This window comes from Chelonia mydas, chromosome 2 (genome assembly GCF_015237465.2).
Source record: "Chelonia mydas isolate rCheMyd1 chromosome 2, rCheMyd1.pri.v2, whole genome shotgun sequence".
NCBI lineage: Eukaryota > Metazoa > Chordata > Testudines > Cheloniidae > Chelonia > Chelonia mydas.
The window spans coordinates 40636693-40655834 of NC_057850.1; the positions used below are offsets into that span (position 1 = coordinate 40636693).

General features: G+C 41.4%; 1 protein-coding gene across 2 annotated transcripts in view; it reads right to left on the reverse strand.

Annotated features, from left to right (window-relative positions):
- The window catches only part of CPQ (carboxypeptidase Q), a 253374-nt gene that overhangs the window by 8431 nt on the left and 225801 nt on the right, over positions 1-19142 (reverse strand). The window lies entirely within an intron of this gene.

Here is a 19142-nt window from a genome sequence, read left to right on the forward strand (position 1 = left end):
CAAATGGTTTCCCCCCATCATTTATCTTTTGGAATAGGAAGTATCAAGAATGGAGCCCTTTTCCAATATAGTCCAGTGGAACAGGTTTGATCACCCTCAGTGATAGGAGGGATTGTACCTCCTCACTCAAGAGATCCCTGTGAGAAGGGTCCCCAAACAGGGACAAGGAAGGGACAACATAGGCCAGATGGGCCAATTAACCTATTAGGCTGCAAACCAGGGGATATTTAGGCTAAGAGGAAAGCTCTAATCAAGGACAGCTCTCTTGTGAAGGAACAGGCGGGGCTTCTATAAAGGCAGGGAGCTGTAGCAGAAAGGAGGCTGCAGCGGTGAGGGCTGCTGTCACTGGGTCGAGGGAGACAAAGGGATTTGGACCCAAGAGCAGGGGTTTATCTAGCAGACCCAGGATATAGGGGTTTAGCTAGAAGAGTGGAGAATGTAAGCCTGGGATAGGTAAGGTAGGAAGTAGTCCAGGGGAGTGACAGGAAGGTTCATGGTAGTACTGACCTTAGCTGCTGGACATATGGACCCTGGGCTTGAACCCAGTGTAGGAGGTGGGCCTGGGTTCCCCTACCAGGCACAGAATGAGTGGCACAATCTGTGCAGTGAACTTGGACACTGTCTGTTCTAGCCAAGGAGGGAGTGGCAGAGCCATGGCAGTGGACTTAAGGATTGTCCGGGATGATGTGGAAGACTTTGATAGTACCCTAGAAGGGGAGGACTACTGCAACTTGGCTAGAGGGCTAAGCCATGAAGACGAGGAGCGTTAACTCCTGAGGAGTATGAGAGGGGCCACAGAGTGAGAGAGTGAGATGACGGACCGAGGAACTGCGAGAAGAGGGCATCAGGCTGGCAGAGTTAATCCCCAGACATGGCCAGTGAGAAGAGGTAACAGATGCCTACAAAAGCCTTGACAATAGTTAGTCTGATGGTGTGCTGATACCACAGGCTATTACACTGACCAATAGGGTCTCACTGTTTCTTTGTACGCCCCATCAATCTGTATCCATTTGTTGTCTTTTGTCTTATACTGTGATTTCCTTAGGCAATAAGGCAATACAAATAATATCAAAGGAAACTATCTTGGGTACTTAAAACTCAGTGTGCATTTGCCATTCAACAATATATATGGTCTGCCCACTAATATACTAAACTCCCACTGTCTCCACCTTCAAGAAAACTCTTGAAACCCAGCTATTCCATTAAACTTTCAAACTGTAATGGATACTCCCCACTCAGTGTATATTCTGTGTTGTTTGTATTGTGTCTTCATGGTTCAGTACCTCTAGATTGTAAATAAGACCTGCTAGATGAAGGGTACTGATTTTCTATGGTACATTGACGTGTCCATCTAAGTTGCTAAGCAAATGAACGATAAAGATTTATAAGCAGCTAATTATTATTTGTATTATAATAGTTCCCAGAGGAGCTCCATTATGTTAGGCACTGTACATATACATATTAAGAGACAGTCCCTGCATGGAAGTGTTTACAGTCTAAATAGGCATGAGGTAGAAGAGGCGAAAGAGGTACACATAGGAGAAGTGACATCCTCAGTGTCGGATAGCAGGGGAGTGGTTGAGCCAGGAACAGAAACCAGAACTCCTGATTCCCAGGGCAGTGCCCTATTCAGCAGACCATGCTACCTTTCATTGCTTGCTTGCCCAAACAGTAAGCAAAAGTCTGAAGAACGTTGACAAAATCCCCAAAAATCTAAAGCTAAAATAAACCCTGTAAAGAACAACTTACAATGAGCTAAAGCTACTCGCCTCACATCTCCCAAACAGTAAGCAAAAGTCTGAAGAACGTTGACAAAATCCCCAAAAATCTAAAGCTAAAATAAACCCTGTAAAGAACAACTTACAATGAGCTAAAGCTACTCGCCTCACATCTCCCAAACACCTTTATACAGATGGATCTAGAACACATTCACATCCATTCCCATAGCAGCGGAGGAAGCCTTTGGAAAGCTGGTATTCAAGCACAAGGATTCAAAAAAAGCTAATTTTTTTTGATGAAGTTGCTTTCCCCACCATGCTGAACACATGCAGTTTTGTTATCCGGTAAACAAAAGATTATTTTAAAAAAACAACATGAAAATCTTCTAGACCTGAACATCAACCTCAAGTTCTCCTTGACTTTAATGCCGCTACTCAGGGGAGAAGTGCAAACACTACTGAGTCCTAAAAGGAATCCAACTTTTGGGAAGTAAACCATGAGATATGTAGAAACATATGATACTGTACCTCTTTTAAACAGAGTACACAGCATAAGAATACATACATAAAGAGGAAACCTCAGCCTTGGCATAACTGTGCTGTGCACTGGGAAGCTCAAAAGGTCCTGTGGAAAGGGAAATTTTCCTCCTCAGATCACAGAGCATGAGCACAGCCACTCCACATTGTGCTTGGCATTCCTACATGGACGAATACCTGGTGAATCCATTTAGTTGTAGATTCAATAGCCCCAAATTGCTGTGCGTTGGTGCACAGGAAGTTTTCAGGGATGGACCCCATGTGCGTTCCTGGGCATCTGCAATTATGCAGGGAAGGGGAGATGTATGATTTGCCTTCAAAGGAATAAACTTTAAAGTGAAGAGTAAAAGGAAAAACTGACCTGTTAAAAGATCTGTACAGTAATAATGTCTTGTTTTTTTGACAAACAAGAATTTCACAAATATCAGCTCCCCTGAGGCAGCTACCCTTTTAGAAGAATAGGTGTTTTCAGAGCTACTTTGGGTATAAAGTTATCCATTTTAAAATGGTATCTATTGTATTGCAAGTGATGTTTAGCATTTAGATTGCTAATGTAGGTGTTCCACAAATGGTTTTTGACCTGACTTTGGTTAATGCAATCATCAGAACAATTATTGTAATGAAAACCCACCTATTGTAGCTGGTCCCTGAAAACATTATGTTGCATCCGATCAGCTGCTTCTTCCCTGGGATAAACCGTAGATCATTGCTGATTTTCATCCAATGAACTTAGGGTAAATGTTACAAATAAAGCAAAGGTGATGGAGGAAATTAATATTTGTTTGGAGAGGGGAAACAATGCCATTAGTTCTGTCATTTAGTCTAAAATGCTGAAATTACAGGGTAAGGTGCTTGAGCATCACTGCTACAGACGATGAAATAGTTTCCAGCACAGAGCTTATCCATAATATCACGTCATGCTGTATTACCTCCTGAGTCATTTCTTTTGAAAGGCTTTAAAATTCATGATTTATACAGAAAGGTAAAAGGAAAGCATTCAGTCAATTGCTTCCTTGGCTAACTAAATGAGACCACAATGTAAGAGAGACAAAAACTGAAGTATGCATTATTTCTTGTTTTATTTAATGTATTTGAGCGTTAATCCTGTGGATACACTAAACAGACTAAATTACAGTTCAGGATTATTGCAGTTACTTTTACAGCATATTAACCTTTCACTCATTGCTCCAGAGCCACAGTGGCAGCTGAGGAGACTTGTATTAAATTGTATGAAATCAGGTCTCAGGAAAGGAAGTGGTTCTGCTCTGTAGAACATAGGTTAACTGGAATCCAGTACAACATATCTTAAACTGCTCCCAGTTTACCAAAAGCAGATTAAGCTGCAACATTAAAAGTGCTCTGGAGGCCGTTTCTCCGCCCACCCTCTGGTTTTAAATCAGCACAGATTTAAAACCAAACCAAACCGGGGGGTACTCAATCTCAAACAGCACAGCTTGAAATGGGACCTCATGTTTGACCCGCCATCTTCAGCCTGTTTCGTTATAAGAATACGGTGCAAAAAAATGCTTCAAAATGAAGACTTGGTGTGGAATGTTGTGAGGAGAAAAGGCAACGACTATGAAATAAAAACTAACAGTTTGTAAAGATGCTGTGTAATTGCTGATCAGGGTAACAAATCCATCCCATTCCCCCTTCTCAACTAGTTTATCAACTACAGTCACTGTTTTAATGGCAGGAAATGTCAGTGTGACAAACAACTTTTCTCATGTATCTGAGCAAAGTGTTGTTACCAATGCCCCAAGTGAGCAAAGCACTTACAGAACTATGTGATGTAAGTAGTCCCACTGACTTCAATGGTACTGCTCACATGCTTATGGCCCAGATTTTTAACAGTATTTAAGCGCCTAACTCCTATCTGAAATCAATGGGAATTAGGCACCTAAATGCCTTTAAAAATCTGTCCCTATGCTATGTCCTTAAATGCTGTGCTGGATAGGGGCCTGTACAAACCATCTTTCTGACTAACTGCTCTCCCAAAATTTAAATTTCTTTAATTTTTCAAAGTAATGACTGTCCTCACTAACTTGTTGCATCCTTATCTAAGACTAAGTTTGTAAACTGTAAGATACAACTGTACAGTGCTTTGCACAATTTCTGCCCCAAACTACACACTACTGAAATGGAAATTAAGAAGTATGTTTTGTCACTCTGATTACATAATATATACCTGAGTTGTAAAACAATGGTGATTACTCTCCTAATATAAATATAAATATTTTGGATATTGCTGCCAAAATGCCTCATGCATCTGACCTCCCAACCAATGTGTGTTCAACTTACTAGAACATCACCATCAATTTTAACTGAGATATGCCTGAGCCACAAAGTTCAGATCAGGGTCCTGTCTTGAGGTTCACGGCTCTTCAGATCTGGGGTTTGCTTCAGGCTATCTTTAAAATAAGGCTGTGGGTCATTCATCCCTTTCTAAAAAGAAAAGGAGTACTTGTGCCACCTTAGAGACTAACCAATTTATTTGAGCATAAGCTTTCGTGAGCTACAGCTCACTTCATTGGATGCATACTGTGGAAAATACAGAAGACATTTTTATACACACAAACCATGAAAAAATGGGTGATTATCACTACAAAAGATTTTCTCTCCCCCCACCCCACTCTCCTCACCAGCAACCACATACCATACAACAGAACCACTAACCCAGGAACCTACACTTGCAACAAAGCCCGTTGCCATCTGTGCCCACATATCTATTCAGGGGACACCACCACAGGGCCTAATAACATCAGCCACACTATCAGAGGCTCGTTCACCTGCACATCCACCAATGTGATACAGGCCATCATGTGCCAGCAATGCCCCTCTGCCATGTACATTGGTCAAACTGGACAGTCTCTACGTAAAAGAATAAATGGACACAAATCAGATGTCAAGAATTATAACATTCATAAACCAGTCGGAGAACAATTCAATCTCTCTGGTCACGCGATTACAGACATGAAAGTTGCGATATTACAACAGAAAAACTTCAAATCCAGACTCCAGCGAGAGACTGCTGAATTGGAATTCATTTGCAAATTGGATACAATTAACTTAGGCTTGAATAGAGACTGGGAGTGGCTAAGTCATTATGCAAGGTAACCTATTTCCCCTTGTTTTTTCCTACCGCGCCCCCCCCCCCAAGATGTTCTTGTTAAACCCTGGATTTGTGCTGGAAATGGCCCACCTTGATTATCATACACATTGTAAGGAGAGTGATCACTTTACATAAGCTATTACCAGCAGGAAAGTGGGGTGGGGGGAGAGAAAACCCTTTGTAGTGATAATCACCCATTTTTTCATGGTTTGTGTGTATAAAAACGTCTTCTGTATTTTCCACAGTATGCATCCGATGAAGTGAGCTGTAGCTCACGAAAGCTTATGCTCAAATAAATTGGTTAGTCTCTAAGGTGCCACAAGTACTCCTTTTCTTTTTGCAAATACAGACTAACACGGCTGTTACTCTGATCCCTTTCTAAGACACAAGCCACAATTCTCTCAGTGGAGTTGAACAGACAGATGTAGGCAGGTAGCAAGTGGTGGCTTCTAAATTCCTAAATATTCCTGAACTATAAAGTGTATATTTTTCTTCAGCTACATTTCAAAAAACCAACATACTTCAATGGAAAAGGAATCTATATGCAATTAAAACTCCTCCTCCATCATTGTCGACAGATTGCATTAGCTTTTTTTGTTTACATTCATTCATGTAGCAACACTGAGCCAAATTAAGAAAGGGGGAAAGAAATGAGTGAATTTGGTGAGGGCAAGGGGCGGGCTGTTTGCACTTCCTTACATCAGTTCTGAATTTGGACCACTGGATGTAGCATGTTGCTGACTGCATATGAATTTCAAGTGATCTACATGAAAGAACAAGACTAACATTAGGAAAATAAACAGTAAGTAAAGCATCATTGCTAACTAAACTAATTCTTTCTGGATGCAAATTCAGGTTGATATGTTCGCTATCCTCTCATGACAGATGATACAGATGATACAAAACTACTCAAGATAGTTAAGTCCCAGGCAGACTGTGAAGAACTACAGAAGGATCTCTCAAAACTGGGTGACTGGGCAACAAAATGGCAGATGAAATTTAATGTTGATAAATGCAAAGTAATGCACATTGGAAAACATAATTCCAACTATACATATAAAATGATGGGGTCTAAATTAGCTGTTACCACTCAAGAAAGAGATCTTGGAGTCATTGTGGATAGTTTTCTGAAAACATCCACTCAATGTGCAGCGGCAATCAAAAAAGTGAACAGAATGTTGGGAATCATTAAGAAAGGGATAGATAATAAGACAGAAAATATCAAGTTGCATATATCTAAATCCATGGTTTGCCCACATCTTGAATACTGCATGCAGATGTGGTCACCTCATCTCAAAAAAGATATTTTGGAATTGGAAAAAGGTTCAGAAAAGGGCAACAAAAATTATCAGGGGTATGGAATGGCTTCCTTATGAGAAGAGATTAATAAGACTGGGACTTTTCAGCTTGGAAAAGAGATGACTAAGGGGGGATATGATAGAGGTCTATAAAATCATGAGTGGTGTGAAGAAAGTAAATAAGAAAGTGTTATTTATTCCTTCTTGTAACACAAGAACTAGGGGTCACCAAATGAAATTAATAGGCAGCAGGTTTAAAACAAACAAAAGGAAGTATTTTTTCACACAACGCACAGTCAGTCTGTGGAACTCCTTGTCAGAGGATGTATAATAGGGTTCAAAAAAGAACTAGAGAAATTCATGGAGGATGGGCTGGGATGGTGCCCCTAGCCTCTGTTTGCCAGAAGCTGGGAATGGGTGACAGGGGATGGATCACTTGATGATTACCTGTTCTGTTCATTCCCTCTGGGGCACCTGGCATTGGCTGTTGTTGGAAGACAGGATACTGGGCTAGATGGACTTTTGGTCTGACCCAGTATGGTCGCTCTTATGTTCTTATGACACAGACTGGCTAAATTACCTGGAATTTTCAAAGCCACATAGGGCAGTTAGGTGCCCAACTCCAACTGGCTTTCAGTGAGAGCTGGATACCTAACTCCCATTGGTGTCTTTGAAGATCTCTCCCTAGATAAAGCATTACCAGCTCCTCTGTGATCATACAATTGTACAAATCAGGAAGCAATGCAAAAATATGTATTTGGCAACCTTTTTGGATAAAAATATCTTTAGCCTAATTTTGTATTTCATGTTAACATTGCTCTGTACAACCTTTATACAACTTTCATGAGCTGCTACAGGATAATTATGATGCAACTAAAGCAGATAATTTGATAATACAGGGCTATCTTGTGCAACACAGAGTAAACTAACCTTGTCTAGTTTAAACATTTGCTACAGTCCCTATGATGTATTGTGACCCTGCCAAAGTCTAGGATGTCATTTTTAACTGTGCAAGTCTAATTGGGATATTTCCCCATTTTTTATTTAAGAAAAAAATCTAATGTAAATAAATGTTGCTGAAAATTTTTAACTTGTTTACATAATATTTTATCTATGGCACAATGCAAGGAAAAGCACAGTAGACTAATATTGACAACTGAAGATGGGTAAGAATACCAAGTGATTCGATCTGCTATAGAAACTCACCATTGAATAATGATCTGTAGATTTTGATGGGAGATAGTAATTCAACACATTCTTTAAAAAAATCTTAATTTATGCATCACTGGACTTGGCTCCCACTGCAAAAAGTCAGAATCCCAATAAGCAAGTCTCCATAATTAAGAGTCCAATTTGACTGGCATCTGGGAAATTCAACTTGATTGTTTAAATCTTAAGACAATGTGGGAAACAGGTTTGCAAGTAACAGATTGCATTTAACACATTTCCCTCCATCTACTGTCCTCATTAACTGGCCTTCCCTCTCTTCTATTGTTTTTACTCTTTCCTGCATTATCCTCTTCTCCTGGTCCAATATTTTCAGTAATGCATCTGTTTTTCCCCTTTCTTCTTTCTTGCTGTTTCCTTCATTTCCTAATTTTCTTCCTCTCTTCCACTTCCTTGTAGCCTCTCTCCCCCTCTAGAATTTCCATTCTTGTTCTCTTCCCTCCCATCACCTGTTTTCTCTCCTCCTCATCTTTGCCCTTTCCCGGTTTTTAATTCTTGTCACACTGCATCCTCCTTCGCTTCTATCCTGTTCTTCTCTTCCTTGATCAAAAAGTGATGTGTTTCTCCCTCACAATAATGGCACATTCTCATGAGATTTTTGTACTCAGAAAAACCTTCAAGTTTATTTAAGAACTTCTGGAGTTGTCTAATCCCAAGAGAAAAGTTCTTATTACACCTTGAGCTGTGAAATGAAACCTCACAGTTCACCTTCATTCCAAGGATTATTATGTACAGATCATAGAACTGTCTAACAGAACTATCTTTTCTGTGAAGCTTTATTTAGAAGGTCATAACAAGGCAACCTGTCAAACTGGGCCTGACAATCACACCACCTGAAATGTTTAGAGTTCCTTCATGTTTTTAAATCGTTTTGAGGACTGGGAAAGGCATAGAGATCGTGTTGGTTTTGTTGGTTAATGATCTCCTTTAGTCAATGAATGAAGATCATTGGCTAGCTGGGAAACTAGCAGAAGTCTTTGACAATATTAACTGTGAAGTATTTTTAACATAATTGCAAACCTTGGCAAGGATGGCTGAAATTTTGCTTGAGTGGCTCCATTCTTCTCTTTTGGAGAGGACTGAGAGATAAGTATGAGGCAATTGCTCATCTTCTGCAACGGCTCTCTCATGTGGGGTATCAGAGCTCTATCGTACACACTTTTCAGTGTGCATGTGAGACTGGTAGAGAACATAGTGAGAAGGCCTGGGCTCCTGTGGAGTCATCAATATACTGATGAGTCAGCTCTCCGTGGGATCCTCATGATGCATTTGCTCCACTTTCCTAATGCCTGGTCAAAACTGGGGTTTGGAGGAGAACTAGCTGGTTGAAGCTCAGCCTGGATGAAAAAAAGAAGTCATGTTGGTGGATTGGGGAGAAAAAAAATCAATCCAAAGAAATGGTGGATGGTATCTACCCATCCATTAAAAGGTATGCTTGCCTTTTGTTATTCAGGTTCACAATCTAGAAACCACATTGGATCCCCTGCTGTTTCTGGATGGTCAGACAGTGGTGTGTTGAATAAGACTTTTCATCATTTTCATTTGAAAAAGAAGTTGCAGCCCATGTCACTTCTAGTTTAGATTATTGCAGTGTATTCTCTACGTGGAACTACCTTTCAAAGATTGCTCAGACATTCACTGATACAAAATGTGATGCTATTTCACATATGCAGCTTATTCTACCTCAGACTGTATGACTTCCAGTTTTTATTTTCAGATTGGACTTAATATTTTGACTTTGATATGGAAGGTTCTCTATGGTTTGCAGCCTAGGTATCTTTAGAGAGATGATCTCCCTCTTTGTATTTTAACCTGGCTGTTGAGATCAACTGAATATACAAACTGACAGTTCTTAAGTGGAATTTGCTTCCTTATTTGGCTCCCTAAATTTGACCTTGACACTAAATTTTGAGACACAAATATATTTCTCAATCCAGCTGAGACCCTCTCTACTCAGTTCCCATCATTAAGAAAAGCCTGATTAAATAGACAGGCCTTACAAAATAGCCACAAGATCAATAAACTCAGGCTTCTCAGCCTGAGATGGAAAGCAAACTTCAGATAAGACATTTGCCTCCCCCCAGATGTGCAAATTTACAGAAATTTTGCATGCATGCACACACCGCTACATTTTAAATCCACACAGAAGTTGAAATAAATGAACTACCACAATCTGCCTTAATCAAGTGGAATACGCTGCCATAAAACCACAAGCTGCACTACCTGCCAATTAGCCTTTGAGTACAATTTAAGGCGTTCATTTTGCCCTACAAAAACAAAACAATTGGGGAACACATTTTTAAGATTATATCCTTTGCCCAAGTAACTTTTCATACTTGTACTCCATCTCTTGAAGCTTTTAAGTCCAGACAGAATGTCTTTCTAAAAGATATGCTATAGCTCAAAACAGAAATCATGAGCTTGAGGCAAAAATTATTGGGTGAGGTTCCTCTGCCGGTGTTTATGCAAGAAGTGATGATCATACTGGTTTCCCTGGCCTTAACATGTATGAATACAGAATAATCTTGTCTGTTTCTCAGTTGAGCTCTGTTATGCTATTCTGCATAATGTAAGATCACAGGAACTGACATACATGGAGCAGTCAAAGGTCTGTCTGTCTGGTATTCTTTTTCCAACCATAGCTAATACTGAATGCCTAGAAAGAGAGGTAAAAACACTAACCTCTCTGCAAATTCAGATGTTAGAGAGTATGTCTGCACTGCAAGCGAAGGTGTGACTGTAGCAGGGGTTGGAATATCCATGCTAGCTTTAATCTAGCTAGCACGGGTAATACTAGGAGAGAAGTGGTGGCAGGGACTAGCAACCAGAGTCCAAGCCCATTGGGGACCCTCGGTATGTATTCTGGTTGCTAGATCTTTAGTCCTATTGTTACCCGTACAAACTAGATTAAAGTTAGACCAGTCCATGTTACAGTCAAGCACATCTTCACCTGCAGTATAGACGTACCTAAGAAGTATTGATGCATTGCCTGGAGGACTGATAACATTCTGAAGTCATGTGTCTTCAGGTCAAAAAACATACAAGGGAGACTTCAAAAGAGTCACAGCATTAGAGCTAAGTGCAGTCAAATTGTTCCTGAGACTGCCCTCACTTCTCACAGTTGTCAGCGAAGTCCAGATCTGCAAATGTGGCTTTGGGCTTTCAAAAGCCCAGCTCAGCAGAGGAGGCAGTACCTACTTCAGTAATTAGGTTCTGTCACGCTCTGTATATCTAGGGCCCAGGGCTGATTTGGAATTAGAAGAGGCACCCAGAGTGCTTTTGGAGCAATCTATTTTAGTGAATGTTGCAGTCAAATATCCTTTTCCTGAAACAGGGAAAGGGCAATCACACTGTTTTCAGTTTCAGTGAATTTCAAAAGCATTGCAAACCAAAAGAAAAAGGACTGAACAGAGGGAGAAAGCAACTGACATGGAATAATGCTATCCAGGAAGAAATCCACTTATTGGATATTGCCCTATTTTTCTGAAGAGGGGACAAGTCGCATTCATCAAATTGCACATAAACCAAGCTGCACAGGAAATGTGGGGAGGAGGAAGTTCTTTATACGGCTTGAAGAAGCTGAAAGGAAGCAATGCAGATCTGCAACAAGGAGTTAGATCTCGTAGGCTCTATGCAGGGACACAAGGACTGGTGAGTAAGTGGGTGCAAGGAATCTTCCCCCAGCCCTTCACTCCTAGGCAAGGTTGAAATACAAATGGTGTGGGAAATGCTGACAGTTGTGGGCTAGTGACCCAACTGGAGGGGAGGGGCAGCGTTCCTTTTTGCCTAATAAACCCAGCAGAGCTGGCCCAGTGTATGGGGCGGGGGAGACTTGCACTGCACTGTGTTACAAGGTATTTATTAGGTTTACAAGGTTTATTAAGCAAGGTATTTTTGCCTAATAAACCCACCAGAGCCCCAGAAAGAATGCTGGCTCAATTTCTCTAGGGACTTCAACTGCAGTGTGGCCCCTTCCAAATTCCACTCCCCTTATCACTAGTAGCTGAAAGCCATGATTTGGTTCAAGTGATATTAAGAAGTAGAAGTTACTAAATAGGGTATTCTGAATAAAGAGTTTCCAAAAACATCAAGAACGCCATTATCAGAAAGACTGAAGTGATGCTTTTAAAGTGTCCACATCTGTTTCACAACTGAGACCTCAGAGAAGCTACTCCCCCACCTTGCAGCCTACACTAAAGAGAGAATTTAAGAAGAAAGCAGAGAAAATAAAAACTATGTTTCTTCACCATGCTATGGCTTTTCTCCCTACTCCCAACTATCCTGAAATAAAAGATGTACATGCAGAGTGTTCAGCACAATCAAACCATATCCAATTTATGTGTCCCAAACTATTATTATCCACAAACAGCTGTGCTATCCCTAGCCAGCAGCTTTTTGGTGGACGAGGGGAAACCCATCCATAATCATTAGGAAAGAGAAAGAGAAGCAGACTAATTAGCTCTCCTCACTGCTTCCTGTTTAGCACTTACTATGAAAATGAGATGCATAATCTGTGATGTTTTCCAGATAAAATGTTTAGAACATGAAGGGCTCAGGATTGGTTGCACAGTGGAATCTGCAGCACAAGTCTTGGACTGTTCAAGTACAAAACAGAAATTTTTGGAGCGGACTTTAGATATTAATATATGAAAACCTCTAGACTTTTTGTCATGGAAAAAAAATGAATCATGAGTTAACTTTGTGGCCTTGTCTGTACTGGGGATTTTCACCACCAGAGGCCATCTATCCATGTAGCTGTACCAGTGCACGACCCAAGCAGAGAGCACTGGAGCAGCAAACCCCTGCTTGAAACTCAAATAAACTGCACAAGTACAAATTGCAGCTTATAGCCGTTCTGCCTATGGTAGGGTTTGCATTGCTGCAGCTACACCAGTGTCTAATCATCACTAATGGTTTTAACTGTGGCACATCCCTAGCATAAACAGGGCCTGAGCTATCCTGTCAGATGGACTTGACTTGTTAAAGTCTGAGTGAGAGAAAAAGATAGATAATGGCTGGATAGACTTCAGCATTTTGCTTCCAATGACATTTCTTCCAGTGACATACTTTGTACATAGAAGGGGTTTTAATTCTGCCCTTGAAATGTAAATGAAGGAATACTGCCAGCACAGACTTCGATTTCAAGCACATTCTGCTTTTATTGGAATCTGTGTATAATTTAGAAGCAAGGTTTCTACTGCTGCAGTGTCTCATTTGCTTGCAAATTCAGTTAGCATTTTAAGCATGTGGCAGAGATATCAATAAATAACCACATAACAACAGCTAGGCAGATGGCCAGTAGGGATTACAGATATCACTAATGATTCTTGTTTATTCATAGCCTAAAATTGATAACAAACAAAAAGACCCTTTGGCTTGAAAGCAGATAGTTGTGCACATAGTTAGTCCATGTCACCATATAACACTGTCACAGTTACTCTCATCTTTTCCCTTCCATTTCTTCATCTGTGCATCTTGCCTTGAATTAGAGCCAGAACCTGCAATGGGGTCTTACATAAAGAGCCAGTTGCAGGCACAGCTGCCCAGACAGAGCCAGCTGCAGGATAGGGGCCTTAAATTAGAAACTTCTGGGGGCAAGGCTGGCTCTTACTGTGTGTTTATACAGTGCCAAGCACAATGGAGCCCCATTCCAGGAGCACTACCATTCATTTACATTTGAATAATGTGAATGAAGGGCTGAGTGATGCACGTGTTGATTATTCAGAAGATAATCTTGTGGCAGGGTTTTTCTGATTTTTGAGTACAACATTTTAGTAAGCTTTGGTGTTTCACTGAATGCATGCATGTTAGGTCCTTGGTTTACCCTGAATTAAAATGCCACTGACATCAGACTGAGATTGTGACTCAGAGCTGAGACTGAGTAATAATTTATTTCAAATTCAAAGGAAAATTCTAGTATTTTAAATAATATGCCTAATAGTCATTGGATCAGAAATCTGGATCTGATTGAACAAAATAGTAGTAGCCCAGTTCTTCCTTATTACTGCCTGCTGGTGCTGTTTGTATACACTGCCACTCTGCCTAAAGTTATGTTTTGTTCCTGGTCCCCCTTTAAGACAGAAGAGGATAATCTGATGGGGCTAGACAGTATCTACATTTGGGGTATTTACTCATATCTGCATCAACTCCTGGAGCGTACTTTGTGCGTGTGTGGATTGGTTTGTTCAAATGAACTGTGTGCAATCACATTCCACCACTGTAGTAGTGCAGGGCACCGAGAACAGCATTTGTACTGGGATCCTAAGAGAGGGGTGGCCTGGTGTTGAAAGGCAGTGCTGGGGAAGAAGTGGATTTTCCATTGCGCCAGAATTCAATGATTATGATTTTTTTTCTGTTCTGAAATGGAACAAAAATGAACATGTGAGTGGTAGTAATAGGAGCCTGGTGAATCTGGCATCCAGCTGTTCAGCGGCAGTTTCCAACATACTGATGCAGATCCCGAACTAGTGCAGAATTATCATAGCACTGTAGTCTTCAATAATGCTATGACAATCTACAACAACTAAGGATGATTTTTTTTTTCCAGCTTTGCCTCAAAGACCCAGAAACATTTACCCCTTCACATAGGCTGTCCTTAAGACACATGGGCCCTTTCAGATACATGGGCCAGGATGGTCCTTCATTGCTTTGAGTCTCGGCATAAAACTTTCTAGTATTCTGCCAATCTCCACCAGAAAATTCTCTCCTTGTAAGAGTGCGACTTTAGCCACAATGGTGATTAAGTCCAGCAAAATACAATATGCCCACAAATTTGCCTGTCGTGAGCTCCTTAGAAAGGCCCTTTATGATGCCACATCACCTCCTGACTCAGTTTCTGCAATACAGTCCAAATAGGTGTCAGCCAAATGATCAATTTCAGATCTCTGCCTTCGGTATCTAGCACAATTTGATGGGCGACAATACCACAGTACAGTATAACAGAATACTCTGGCCTAAGTAGCAATCCCCTGCAGATAGAGAATGCCTCTGAAGTAGCTTGCAATTCCCCTACAGGCATCAGCAAAAGCTTGAAGTTATTATATAGTCTTTGGAAACTTACAGAGTTGTTTGCAAATATCTTTCAAAATAAATCCTGAAGGCTATGGTTATGCAGTGCACAATGCCAATCCAGTGAAGAACCTCCATATAAGAGCTGGAGAAATTGAGTATAGAATCCAAATAGCAAAAGCTGGAGGCTGCCTCGACAGTTTCAGTATTCAAAGAGATTGGAGTCACGGGTGGACCTGATCTTATGTTTAGCAAGAGCGAACAATTGTCCCAAAGAATAACTCATCCCACTGGGATGAGATGGAGGTGAGGTGAATTTTTTCCTGGTCTACCAGTACTGGCTTCATGCTGTGCGACCCGAGCCATTAAGTCTTTCTCAGCGACTTCCTTCACCTGAGGTACGAGGCGCCGCCTGCATTGGCCATCATTTTCAGGGTTCTTCTTGGACTTGTCCACCTCACATAATGTCCAAGGCGATATTTTGGACCAGCCTTCAGAACTGATGGCATAGCTCCAATGAGCAATCCCCTCCACCACAATACAGGTTGGACTCTGGGGGAACGGCTAATTTAGACCCCATCATTTTGTATATATAGTTGGGATTATGTTTTCCAATGTGCATTACAGGTAGTCCTCGGACTTGCAACACAATTGTTTCCTGAAAATTGCGTCGTAAATCTAAATGTTGTAACTCGGAACCACAGTATGCTCCATTGCAGGACCAAGCATCGTAAAGTAGAAACCAATGGTCATAAGTTGAATCAGGGTGTCAATTCAAAAATGTCGTAAGCGCCGTTCGTCTTAAGTCCAACATCACAAAATCAGGGACTGCCTGTACTCTGCATTTTTCAACACTGAATTTCATCTGCCATTTTGTTGCCCAGTCACCCAGTTATGTGAAATATCTTTGTAACTCTTTGCACTCTTTTGTGAGATATCTTTGTAACTCTTTGGACTTAACTATCTTGAGTAATTTTGTATTGTCTGCAAACTCTGTCACCTCACTGTTCCAGATAATTTTGGAATATGCTGAACAGCACAGGTCCCAGTACAGATCCTTTGGGGACCCAGCTATTTATCTCTCCATTATGAAAGACCATTTATTTCTACACTTTGTTTTCTGTCTTTCAGCCAGTTACTGATCCATGAGAGGACCTTCCCTCTCAACCCATGACTGCTTAGTTTGCTTAAGAGCCTATGGTGTGGGACTTTATTAAAGGCTTTCTGAAAACCCAAGTACATTATATCCACTGGTTCATGCTTGTCCACATGTTTGTTGACCCCCTTAAAGAATTCTAACAGATTGGTGAGGCAGGATTTCCCTTTGCAAAAGCCATGTTGACTCTTCCCCAATGAATCATGTCCATGTATGTGTCTGATAATTCTGTTCTTTACTATAGTTTAAACCAATTTGCCTGGTACTGAAGTTAAACTTACTGGCCTGTAATTGCCAGGATCGCCTCTGGAGCCTTTTTTAAAAATCAGCATTACATTAGTTATCCTCCAGTCAACTGGTGCAGAGGGTGATTGCTCACATTTAATATAATTAAATAGAACTAAACTCATTTATAAAATATAGTCCTGCCAGCTCACAACAGGAACAGGGTTTCCAAACTCTGCACAGTGATTGAGACACCACTGTGTCACAGCACTGCTGCTGGCTCTGGGAGAGTGACTTTGCAAGAAAATCAGTCTGAATCCGGTTTTCTGGCTCTCTTCGGGGAGTATATGCAATATATTGTAGCTTCTTTATATATCTGTCTTTTGCTTTTGGACAGGTTTGTTTTCTCAGTATCCTCTATCACAGACTCTTAAGAGGCTATATTTAGAGTTCCATTTCGTGTCAATCACTAATTTCTTCACCTCCTCTTCACTAGACTTCATTGACTACATTCAGCCCTGGAGTAAATGGATGCAATGTTTGCTGACTTCAATGGAAATTGGGCCAGTTAATGCCAGGGCTGAACTAAGTCCAATAATTTAGTAGTTAAAGCTCTTTCCCTCTTTCAAGCACTTTACAGAAAAAGTAATCTTCACAACACCTCTGTGAGATAGATACTATCCCCCATTTTACAGATCCATCAGGAAAGTAAAAAGACTTGGTGAAGAAAGGAGTTCATATCAGAGCCGGAATGATAATTCTGTAGTTCCTGGCTAGCAGTCTTGTGCTTAGACCACAAACTTCTCTTGATGGCGCTCTACTGCAGGTTACAGACTTTATTCTCATTTCCCCTCCATGACTTACAAGTTCCTGTGTAGCTCTCCATAAAACTGTGCTCTGACTTGAAAAACACGGTGATCCTGTCAGAAAGACTGCAGCAGCCTGAGAAAACTGACAACCTGACATAGATTCATGTCTTAATTGGGAGGGGAGAGGGTGTTCTTAACTCAGGTTAGCTAACTCAGGTTACAGTAGTAGTGAAGATACTGCAACTTAATTCCCCCCCCCACTATTTTAACCCATGTTAGCAAACTCAGGTTAGCTACCCAGGTTAAGAACCCACTTTGTTTCAATGAAGAGATACCCTTAGATTCACCACCACAAGGACCAAATCCCTGGGGCCCAGGTCAAAAAGGGACCCGCCGCCAGTCCTGTGAAAATGAGCGAGTGAGTGAGGGTGGGGGACAGCGAGTGATGGAGGAAGGGGGGGATGTTGTGAGTGGTGTGGGGCGGGGCCTCAGAGAAGGGGCGGGGCCCGGGTGTTTGGTTTTGTGTGATTAGAATGTTGGCAACCCTAGGCTGCAATGCTCCAGTCTTTGAGAGTTCAAACAGAAGCTTTTAACTGTTTAGGACTTGCTGCAGACTCTCTCTGAAACCATTTTAAACTTGTTCCTCAGCATCAGAAGCCCACTGCCCTCCCTAGGCTTCAGAGCCTTAGCTCCAGCCCAAGTCGCAACTCCAAAGCACTGTTTACACAGTTATTTTTAGAGCACTAATATGAGCTCTGCTAGCCTGAGTCTCTTGACCCAGGCTGGGAGACTCATTCCAAAATGGTATGTAGACACACCAATACAGCCCTCTATCAGGCCTGTTGGGAGATAGCTAACTAGTCACAGGTGAATTGGATCCATTCCTTCTTAAATGGGCCAGTCACCTGGTTTGACACTATTAAAAGGCTAGTTGTGCCTCTGTTCCCTTTGAGGTCTCTCTGAGTGCACCCCCTCAGTTCCCAGATCTTAAACCTAAAACTTAGATCGACCTACCCATGTTGCTCATGGCTCCGAAAAATTTCACACTCTGTGCGAGGTCTAACCTCCACTGCAGACACAGCTAGGTTGAGGGAAGAATTCTCCTGTCAACTAGCTACCACCTGTCAAGGGGGTGGATTTACTACAGTGACAGAAGATCCCCTTTTGTTGTTATAGTAAATGGCTACATTGCAGTGTTGCAGCTGTGCTGCTGTAGCACTTGTAGTGAAGATATACCCTGAGACTGGAGTCTGGCCTACATCACCCTGTGCGTCAACTCTCCTTCCCAGCAGGTCTGACTGGATTCAGCACCTGTGGATCTTCCTGTCAGGAGTCTGTGACCAATGGTGTATATAGTGACCAGACAGTCTTCTCAAAACCAAAGAACTGTTTATTTTAAAACTACTTGCAGTCTATATGCATGTCTATCTTACTTAAAGGCTGTCCATCCCCTGATGGTAACCTGGGCAGGCCTAGCTTCTTCAGACATCCCAGCCTGTGCTTGTGCCTTAGTCTGGTTCCCCCAAGTTCCCTCCTATTTTGAGATGGAGAACCCCTTTTTATATTGCCATAGTCCTTTTGTTCTTCTGTGTCCCCAGGCTTTGGCACTTCCAGACCAAATTAGTCTTCAAAGCAAACAGTTAGGGCCCTGCCTCTTACCAGCCCTCAGGTGTTTGCTGAGAAGTGGCTTATCTCGAGCCTCTCTTTTTCCTTCCTGCTTGCTTTTTCCTTACAGCCCCCATATAAACTACACCAATATATACATATAGTAAACACCCCAATAACTGGTCTTCATATTACTATATTATTATTACTGAGCAACTCCACTTAAATCAGAAATAAAATGAAGGGGAAATGAGAGTGTATCATACAGTTGCTATGTATCTATTATTACTAATTCTTTGTATTACAATAGCACCTAGAGGCCCCAACTGAAATCAGGGCTCCATTATGCTAGGCACTGTACACACACAGCCCCAGTGAGCTTACAGTCTCTAAATAGACAAGACAGACGAAAGATGGAAGACCAGAAGGACTATCGCCCACAGTTTG